This window comes from Poecilia reticulata, chromosome 22 (assembly GCF_904066995.2).
Source record: "Poecilia reticulata chromosome 22, P_reticulata-male-v2, whole genome shotgun sequence".
NCBI lineage: Eukaryota > Metazoa > Chordata > Actinopteri > Cyprinodontiformes > Poeciliidae > Poecilia > Poecilia reticulata.
In genome coordinates, this window is record NC_088851.1 from 9,510,328 (window position 1) to 9,520,725 (window position 10,398).

At 40.2% G+C, this 10,398-nt stretch overlaps 1 protein-coding gene across 3 annotated transcripts in view; it reads right to left on the reverse strand.

The window, feature by feature from the left end:
• Positions 1–10,187, reverse strand: part of slc7a14a (solute carrier family 7 member 14a) — a 28,540-nt gene extending 18,353 nt beyond the window's left edge. For 2 of the 3 annotated variants that reach the window (XM_008399180.3, XM_081603097.1), the window contains exon 1: positions 9,905–10,187. The gene's annotated coding sequence lies outside the window, so the exon portion shown is untranslated. Of the gene's footprint in view, positions 1–9,578; positions 9,729–9,904 lie in introns of all 3 variants that reach the window. The other variant, XM_008399181.3, reaches the window with a different exon arrangement.
• Between the last annotated feature and the right edge of the window lie 211 nt (positions 10,188–10,398).

Here is a 10,398-nt window from a genome sequence, read left to right on the forward strand (position 1 = left end):
GAGAGAATGTCTGCAAAACATTATTTCCAAAAGAGCCGAGTTAAAACCTTCAGTGCTTCAGCGGTCTTTTAATTATTATTATTATTTATTATTGTTGTAACAAAATGAAGCATACAAGCTGCAGAGTTAAACGCCACTCACTCTTAGTTATGTGAAGATCTTACGGGTTTGCTAGAGAACATCATTGTTTAGTTTGAATGGCCTAGTCAAAGTCCAAACTTAAAAACCTATTGAGAAGCCATGCCGGTTTAACGATTAGGTGTCTTCTGAAAGCAGCGGGTTGAACTCAATTTTATTTAGGGGTATCAGAATAAAGTAGGCAGGATACAAATGCGTGCCAACATTTTCAGATTTTTATTTATAAAGACTTAATCCATGTATCAATTAACAAAAATAAAAAAATCCAATGAAACACATCAAGATTTGTGGTTGCAATAGCATAACAAATCTGCAAACTCAGAGATATTAGATTAAACCTAATAGACAGTAATTAATACTGGAAATACTGAGGTACATCACTACGCAAAAAGTGACCAAACAGCCTTTGTAGCTCATTTTTATGAAAATTTTGCACCATTTCCTTCTTCTTCCTTCTTCGTACTACTTTGTCTTTGTCTCACACAGAATCCCCCGTCCCACCCATTAAATGCAATAAAGTTTGCGGGTTACAGTTTGACAAACTGTGGAAACGACTGGCTTGAATACTTTCGGAGGGCACCGCAAACTTATCTCAACTTGAAACCGGCGCACACGGGTCAGTGAAAGGATGACAAAACATGAGCAAATTCACAGAAGTGCGAGAATTTTTTTTTGCTGATTTTGGTGTTCTGCCACAGGCCGTTTCCCCTTCTGTCAGCCAGGTTTTGTTTTCGTGAGGGCCGGAGCGCTTCATGTCTAGGCAACGCGCCAAGTGGGCTTAAAGCTATCAGATAAGCTCTCGTGATTATTAAGTAGATGCAGGTCGGGTTTGGGAGAGGAAGATTTTGGCAGAGGACATTTTTAGCAAAATCAATGAGCAAAATTCTAAAATTCTACTAAAAGTTTGAAATGTATTTTCCTTCTTCAGCTAGAAAAATCTGTGAACTACTACCATGCCTGAGAAGGCAGCCTTAAAAAAAAAAGAACAAAAAAAACCCCCACTATAATTTATTGTAGCTTATGTAAGCATATAAATGATGGATTACTTTGAGAAACTTCTGTCACTCCACAGAGTTACACTGATGAAGGACACCAAAATGATGACTGTGCAAAATCCTAATGCATTGCACTGCATTAGGATGCAAGCTTGATGCAAAAAGGGTCAAATCTCATCCAGCCAGTGAGGTATTTTAGATACGTCGCTTCTTCTTCTTGTCTATTACAAACAAAACATGTGGAACATTGCTTTTAAATAAAAAGTATGTGAAAATAATGATCGTACGGTCTTGTACAAGTCGTGTCTGTTTGCAAGGAGAGTAGCGTCGAGTGAAAAAAAAATTTGCGTTTTTATCAATCAATGTTGAACTATTTGGGGGAAAAAAAAAACCATTGAATTTTGCACTTGTTTACTGTAACTTGTTGGGTGCTAGAGCTTCCAGTTTAGGAGGGCGCCTAGGAAACGGCCAGAGGTACAACCCCACTGACCGCAGAGCGCGTGTGATTACAGAGAATTGAACAATCACAGCCTCTCCATGGTGCATCAGAAAGCTGCTTCCATGTGCAGCAGAATGGCTGCACACGGTCTATTCATACAGTGTCATTGCAAAGTGCTATACCTCAACAAAACGCAGAGCAGTGGCGCTTTCACAAGGAAATTGATAATTGAATTTTTTTTATCATAATCATCTCCACTGGTGTTAGAGCGTCTGCTCTTTTGATAAGAGAGCTGTCGGAACATCTATGCTTGTGACACATCAGCAGTGACTAAGCCTGTCTCTCCTGCAGTCTAAAGTGCCGGTTGAATAACTGGATTGAGCTCTCAAACGCATTGACGTTTACAGCGAGAGCTGCATTTACCTAATAAAGGCCAGACCCCTTCTAATCACTCAAAACCAAACTTGGAAACCTGCTTTGCATTTAATGGATTGGGGAAGATGAACCGGCCCCCGTTAAAAGCCCATTCTCAATAAATGCAGACAAAACGGCACAAGTCTCGTTAAGAAATACGAAATGTGCTGTTTAGGGTTCGGTATGACTCAACACCGGTGTGAATATTTATTTCTTTATTTCCAACGTGATAGCAGCATGAGATATCAGACGCAAGCAAGGAATGCAGAAGACACATATTTTTTGTACCGCAATAATCTTAACATGCTCAAAAAACTTATGAACTCCTACCCCATAAACTCATAGCATGTTTTCAGATGGACCCTCATTAATAACTCAAAATCAAAACTAAAAACATAGGTTAATTAATTTTCCATTTTATCTTTTTTTTTTTTTTTTTGCCCTGGACTCACCAAACACACGTCATCCATACCCATACACATTCATATGCATTAGCCTCAATTTACATATTCATATTAGTGCTATCTCTCACCCATATTTCTATGTCTTGTGAAAAAAACTTCCTTATATGTCCTGTTAAATTGTATTACATTTTGACTTTGTTTTAACTCCTCATTTAATCATAATTTTACACCACAAATTGAAATACAAAATGCTCTTTCTTGTTGCACGTTTACTACAAATGCTCAAGTTTGAATTTAAACCTGTTAATTTACCTATATCCCTCTTCTCTTTCAAAAAACACATGCTTTATTTTTTAAGGTAAAGATTTACTGTAAGGGTTTCTGAAATAGGGTTAGTTGCAATGATTGCATAATGTCAGATCTATTGAACTTTGGATAAACGAATACACACAGAGAGAGAAAAAAAACGGCAGCTTATTTAAATCAGAAACTATTACCGTGCATAATTCATGTGCCTTAATGTACAGCTGGATGTCGGTTGCTTACACTGTTAAGATTTATGAGCGCTTAGAGCTTCCTGCAATCTGTCTGCAAATGTCTTTATCCCATGGCTATCAGTCTCTATAATAGAGTTATGCACATTTACTTAATTACATTTAGGCAGACTGTTTTGAAAAAAAAAAAAAAAAAAGATGGAACAGATTTGTCATTATTTAAACGTAAAATATTTTGACAACGCAATTTTTGGTTATCAAAGATCATATTCCTCAGTTAGATACGCATAGGCAAGTATTTAAAGGGAATTTCCTCCTGAAACATGCCACACTAGATTTGTTACCACAATTGTTAATTGGCTGTTAGATCACCGGAGTGTGGCGTTCCCCATTTATTTTTCCTCAGCCAAACGAACATTTGTTACAGTGTGGTTGATTTACTGCCTTGGCAGGCTGACCACTGTATCTCTTTGTGACATGCCAAATGAATCTGACATAGAAAAAAAAAGGGAAATTGCAGGCTGTCAGACTGATTCAATTGTTTGCTTCATCGGCCACGCTCCGACTGTTCAAGTCAGTCGAAATTCTCTGGAGACTAATTTTTCTGTAAGAATTTTGACGCTCGTATCCGTTTTATTAACGGGCTGTCAGACGGGCTGAGGGCTTTTCTGATGCAAGAGGTATATGATCCCTCCGAGAAATAAATGAAGCAAGGAAGGATCCATGAATCCATCACAGTTCTGCTGTTGTTTCTGATATATGTTTTTCAGCGTATACAAAATGGAAACTGGCCTTACTACAGTAAATATCCTTTTAAATTTTAACAGCTCTTGCGAAAGAATAAATCTCCTTTTTTTTTTTTTTTCAATTGTTGTTACACTTCAACTTCAAACGCCAGTGTGTTTTCTTGGAACTGTATGTGACGCTGCAACAGGAAGTAGCAGACAGAGGTGAAGGGCCCAAAAAAATGAAGCAGGAGTATATTTGTAACTTGTCTCCTCCGACAGTTACAGACGGTTGGATTCTTTTCACTAAATAAGCATTTTCTGAAGACAGGATTTTAGTTTTTGAAGTGTGAATTTAGAAAGTTTACTCATTTTTTAGCAAATCTTCAATATTTATACTGTTCATTCCCTCTACTCTGGCATTTAGAGATTAGTTAATGAAGTGTTACATGGGTCAATACTTCTGATTTTGGTATCTTTTAAAGAGGCAGTGGGGTTATTTTTTCAAGGCACATAGTGGCATTATATAACACAATGATGTAACTATGTCACCTGCAGTTAAACGCTGTTTATATCAAACATAACTTAAAAGAAACGTGATGCTGCAGTTTACGGCCTTGAAATTGGTCTCTGTTTCTTTAAGAAGCTCCTGGTCTTTCCAACACTCCACCTTCAGCGTGTCGTCTCAACAATGAGTCGTTTAAAACCGTTCTCAGGAACGTTGGACTGCGTATGAAGAGCTCAGCAGACACACGACTCCATCAGGTGTTTGCCAACTGCTGCTGCCGCTAGTCTAGAGGGGCTGTGTGGGAAAGGCACTGAGCAGGGATGCTCTGTGAGAGAAATCGTCAAGGATTTCTCAAAAATGCATAAAAAGAAAAATCAAATGTATACATTTAATCAGTGCACTAAAGATGACCAAATGAGCAGAAAACAGTTCAAATTCTGAGTGCTTAGTCTACTGAAAATATCCTGTCCTGGTTGTTGACAGTGAAGCACACAGTCATATTTTATGCCAAGCAAATCATCTTTGTAATTTGGCTAATTGCTGAGTGTTAATTAGATCAAATGTTTCATCCTGTCTTTTTTTTTTTATCTCTGATGGCCACAGTTCAGAACTCATTAAATTTGTTGACCATTAAAAAAAAAAAAAACAACTAAGTAGGGCTACTTCAATGATCCCAGGAAACAGACCAGTTGCTCCGCGTGAACGCTCTGTCTCCAGAGCTGATTAATCACAGTTTGGGCTGCCACAGCCTCCTCTGTCTTCCCTTATTGCAGCGCAGTGGCAGCTTGAAGCTTAACGCAAAGTAAATCTGCCTCCCTGACTGTAAGATAAATAGAAACAACAGTGCCACTCCCCGGGGCTCCAAGCTCACCAGCCATAATGGTGACATCTCTATTTACCCTCAAGTGGTAAATGAACACCAAGGTCATTTAGCACTTAAAAAGACTACACAGCACTACTTACTGCTTAAGTGTAAATCTCACTGCGCAACGTTTACTCGCAAGACAACAATTTATGACGGAAATGAGAAATATTCTCTTCAAATTTTCCTCCCCTTTTTGTTCAATCAGAAGCGTCGTTCACCTCATCGCTGTCACTGACCGAGTCTGTCAGAGAGCATCTCTTTATCATCACGCTCTCTAACCTACCCGCCGTCTCTCTTATTTCAATTGCAAATCTTTTGCACACTCCTTCTCTGACAGCGGGTTGTTTGTCATCTTACGTACGGCTTTCCAGCAAATGAGGTCTTGCTGCTTGGCCTGCTTACTGTGTTTAGTCTGCTGTCAGCTGAGGGCTTTGTGCTTGTCTGTCTCTCTCTTTCCACCCTCGTTCACTTTCTTATCATCTTTTTTTAAACATAAGTTGTAAGAATCTCTGATGAATTTTTACAGCTTTAAAATTAAAGTAATAAAATGGGGGGGGTTGTTGTTTTTTTTCTTTTTTTTTTTTACATTTATACTTAATAGCACAATTACTATTATGGTAATTATCAGGGCAGTTCCTGTTTGGACTGAATTGCTCTTCGCATGATACAGTTCAGATGCAGCTGCACAGTCATTAAAATAACATTACGTTTGAAGGCCAAAGCAAACCTCCAGCAAAAAATATACTTTTTATCATGTTAAAAATTAAAATGAGTTACCATAATATTCCATAATATTCAGACTACTACGTTGTGGTAGTTCTCAGATCCATCAGACACATTGGGTTTAATCCTGGATTCTTTTTTAATTTCTGTTTTTCTTTCTTTTGCTTTTGTCCTGCAGTATAGAGCCTTACTGTAACAGGAGGCTTCATTGTGTGCACTTATAGACATTAAACAGGCAAAAACACAATGCGAGTATCTCGCCTTTATGTGCAGGCAGGTCCTCTGACGTCAGTCCTAATCAGTCTCTGATTGGAATAAAGGGAGAGGGCGTCTGCCAGCCATTCATAAATATGAGTTTATGTGCGTACGTGTCTCCGTAGCATCTGCCACGTATCCAGTCAGACAAGGTAAAAACAAGGCAATTTAATAGGACTGATCTATAGTAAACTGATCGTTTCTGATTCCAAACAGGCACATCCAATTTTCTTTCCTACAGTTTTTACGTATCTTATATAAAATCAACAATCGATTTCTTTTTTTTTTGTAAAAAAATCCACCAGACTGTAATAGAAAAAAAAAATCCAAGCCAGCGATATAGCAGAATATTTTCGGACACATTTTTGTCCCCATCTTCAGCTTTATTATAAATACGACTGACTTTCTTTTTTTTTTTTTCAATGAAGAAAAAAAAAGATTTTCCGTCTGAAATGCTTTCAGTAAATTCAAGGCTTGGCCTTCTGCAGCTTTGCTTGGTTTGATTTCATAAATCAAACCAAGCAAAACAAGCATTCTTATTTATGGGACGGAGGCTCAACGACTAGTAGAGTCTGAAGGTCGGAGGTTTCCTCAGAGCGGACTGCAGATCACTTCATGTGTGGAGCCGCGTACGGCAGAACAGACCAATCCTCATCAAAGACTCCCTCCTTCGTTTTGAGCATGTTAATAAGCTCTGGGAAATAAGAAATGAGTTAACGCTACCCGCCCTGTTTCACGTTTGGGGTTTGGCGTTGTGTTGGTATTCACAAAGCATTTTATCTATAGGTTTATTTTTGCTTTATCTGAAACAGAATGCAAGTGGGAATTTCTTTGGAAGTTGTTCTGTTGTGGCTACTTTGTCAAAAGATTTGAAGACTGACGTGGATTTCTGAATGTTCCCCTGTCATATTTAGCTTTGCAGAGCCGAAATGCAGACAGTCAGGCGAAAATAAGAGAATAATTTAACACGGAACAAAAATCCTGAGCTTAAAATACTGAGGCAAGGTTATAAAGAGACCAGAGAAGCGGATAAATGAATCAGGGTGGTACAGCTGTGGGAACAGAAAAACATGGAGACTGAAGGAGGAGACTAATTAACACAGAGAAGATCAAATAAGACTCAAATGATCAAGAAACAAAAAGGAAGAAAAAGCCAGACAGTAATCTAAGTACAAGAATAAACTAAAAACTAAGCATAAAGGAGTGACCTAGTACGGCAGCTCCTAAAGAACAGTAATAAACAGAAAAATGGCAGAATATAGCAAGTCCAACGGAACATTAACAACCCACAAGAATATGATCGAAACCACAAAAAAGAAAACCCGAAACCCACACGACGAAGAAACACGACACTTCCTGTCTTACCGTGAGCATCTAGACTGCTCTTCCATAACAAATGTTCTCAATATCCGGTCTGCCGGTATAAGTGGGCAGCCAAGTTTTCATAGGTTGGAAGTTTTCCCATACTCTTTCTTTTCTGCTTTATGTATTTAGAAAGCACAAAAGGCGTCATTACACACTCCACGATACGATCATCTAGTTTTCACATCGCCATTCTTTTGCTAGACACTGTACTGCGACACTCATGTCAACACTGTGGCACACACACATACGAGGCACTGAAACCGTCTCTTAGAACGCACACAATCATAAACCTCCGGCGCGGCGTGTGATTGTGTCTTCTTGGCGAAGACCTGCGTGTCTCAGAGGCTGTTTGGGACTTTATGTGAGAGATATTCAGGGAGACAAACTGCAGTTGCTAAATTGGGTGGTTATGTAATCATCTGTTTCTGCCTCTCATTGCCATTGCCTCAGCAAATTCATCCTCATCACATCAACGTAGTAGTCTTAATGTTTCTTCCCTTTCAACGTTTCTTTCCGCGACATATCCTTTTTGTTTTGGTGAAGTCCTAACAGGAAATGGGCTGTGTCTTTTTTAATTTCTTAAGTTTACAGGTGCCTGTAATGTCCTCAACAAGAGAGGCAAAAATTTGAGTTTTTGGAGATGTTCTTGACACAATTTTGCAACTTACATTAATGAGTGGTGCAGCTAACATCCCTGGAGAATGCAGGACATCGTCTTAATCACAAAGAGAGTTTAAAAAACAAAATAACAAAACAGTTTTGATGTAGATCTTTCAACCTTCATGTTATTTGTCTTAAGTCTCTCTCTCTCTCTCTCCATCTCTCTGGTGTTGGGTGGTGAAGGCTCTGTTACTACTGAAAACCTTCTGACCTCAGTGGCAACTTCCACAATGAAGAGTATTGCTGTCAGCACAAACTGGTACCATTGTTTTGGGAAACTACAAAAAAAAAACACCTAAACCATGCAGGAGGACAACCTTAAGAATTTGGTTGACTAATGCGAAGCGTATTGATTTTTATTCTTCAAACTCAGATTCAGAAACAACTACTTTTGAATGTTTCTTAAGTCTTAACATATATATTTTTTGGAAAGACACTTCTAGAACTGTATCTAAGCGGTTTATTCATTTATAATACTCATTGTCCTTAAATGTAGACAGTAAGGTACTGGTACCTCTCAGATGAGGTGATTTGAAATTTTTTCTTTAAACTCATTTGTCTGTTTCTTTTGATTGTTCATGTTTTGTTAACCTTTTAAAGTTTTGAAGTGACCAGTCAGACGTTTGGAACCACCTCTTATTTAAGTGAGAATCGTTTCGCTTGAGCAAGGCCCGAGATCCAAATGTTGCTCAGTTAAATCTCCGAGTTCTGTCAGCGTCGGGAAATGTTGTCTGTTTTTGTTCACTGATCGGAAAAAGATTGCGACTTTGACTCTGAGGTTGCCCGCTTGCTGGCCACGCCTGATCAAACTGTCACCAATCAACTGGCGAATTCCTGGTAGGCCTCCAGAGCGAGCCCTTTTCCGGCACGAAAGGCGAAACGCACGACGTCAACCGAAACGTATCCCGACGCGGCCTTGTTCATCGCCGTCTTCAAAATCCCTGCCTCTTGTCTGTGGCACCTGTTGAGCAGTGACAGGCCCGTCTGGCTACAGCGTATCGCCGAGCCATCTGCTGACGCCTGCTTTCAGCACCACGGACAGCACGTCGTCACAACTGAGTAAAATAAAGAACGGGTAGGAAGGGGAAGGGGGAAAGGAGACAAGACCTTATGGCAAATAAAAAAAAATAAAAAAACAGATAGATGGAGGGAGAGGAGAGGGGGGCAGTAGAGAGAAAGAGAGAGATCTGTCCATGTCATTAGGGATTAGCCTAGTTTGACTGCTTGAGGCTGTCAGTGTCTGAGTGCTCTTGTCCTCAAATAAACACACGCAGGCATCCAGATGCACAGTGTGTTTCCTTCTTACAGATAGATAGATAGATAGATAGATAGATAGATAGATAGATAGATAGATAGATAGATAGATAGATAGATAGATAGATAGATAGATAGATAGATAGATAGATAGATAGATAGATAGATAGATATTTTCTCTCCGTCTACTTTGTTCCCCCACTGCACGCACCCCAATATGCTCACTTGCAACCTTTTTTTTTCTTTCTTTTCTTTCTTTTAAGTTGGGCGTCTCGCTGTACAAGCAGTACAGCTGCCTGACTGCTGCAGCTACTGTCCGCTGGGAGAAGCGATACCCACCCTCAACTCTTTCCTCCTTTCTCTTCCGCAAAGAGACATCACTTTTGGGTGGGGTGTAGTAGTAAACGGGAAGGGACAATTCCCCGACAATTCCCTGCTGCGAAACGGTACGGGCTCGAGCTGTTTCCGTCGAGTTTATGCGCCACCCCCCTCATGAAAAGAAAGAAAGAAAGAAAAGAAAAAAGGACTGCACAAAGGAAGATGGGGAAACAGCCGTGTAGGGAGACGACGAGGGGGAGATGGTGGTTGAGATAGCAGCTAAGTTTAGGAAAAGCGTCGTCGCTGGGTGAGGGTGTGCGGGAGAGAAGTGGAGGTAAAACACTCACTGTGCCGCGGCCGGATTAAAGGATGCCCGTGTCGGATGCTGCAGTCGGTCGCCAACATCAGCAGCAGGAGCAGCAGCAGCATCTCCGGGCTGCTTGAACGGCGCATCAGCGGGAGGCAGCGCAGGATGGAGGGGGGGAGAGGGGGGAGGGAGGGAAGGAGCGAGGGATGTGGGGAGGGTGAGGCCGATGATGTAAAACGGTTTAAATCATTCAGGACGCCGCGTGAAGGCAGACGCGGCGCAACACGCATCCGGTTTGTTTTCCTGTCCGGACAGGATGTCGTAGTTTCGGCCCCACCCCTCCAGCTTCCCCATCCCGTGATTTTATGAAGATCCGGCAATGACACAAAGTAACGGCGTCATAATTTGGACCAGGATTAAAAACAACGCTTTTTTTTTTTTTTTTTGCTAACCTAGCAAAGCTTAAGTTAGGTTTTACACCAACAAATTAAATTCAGCATAAAACAGTCGATATTTCATTATTTATTATTAAAA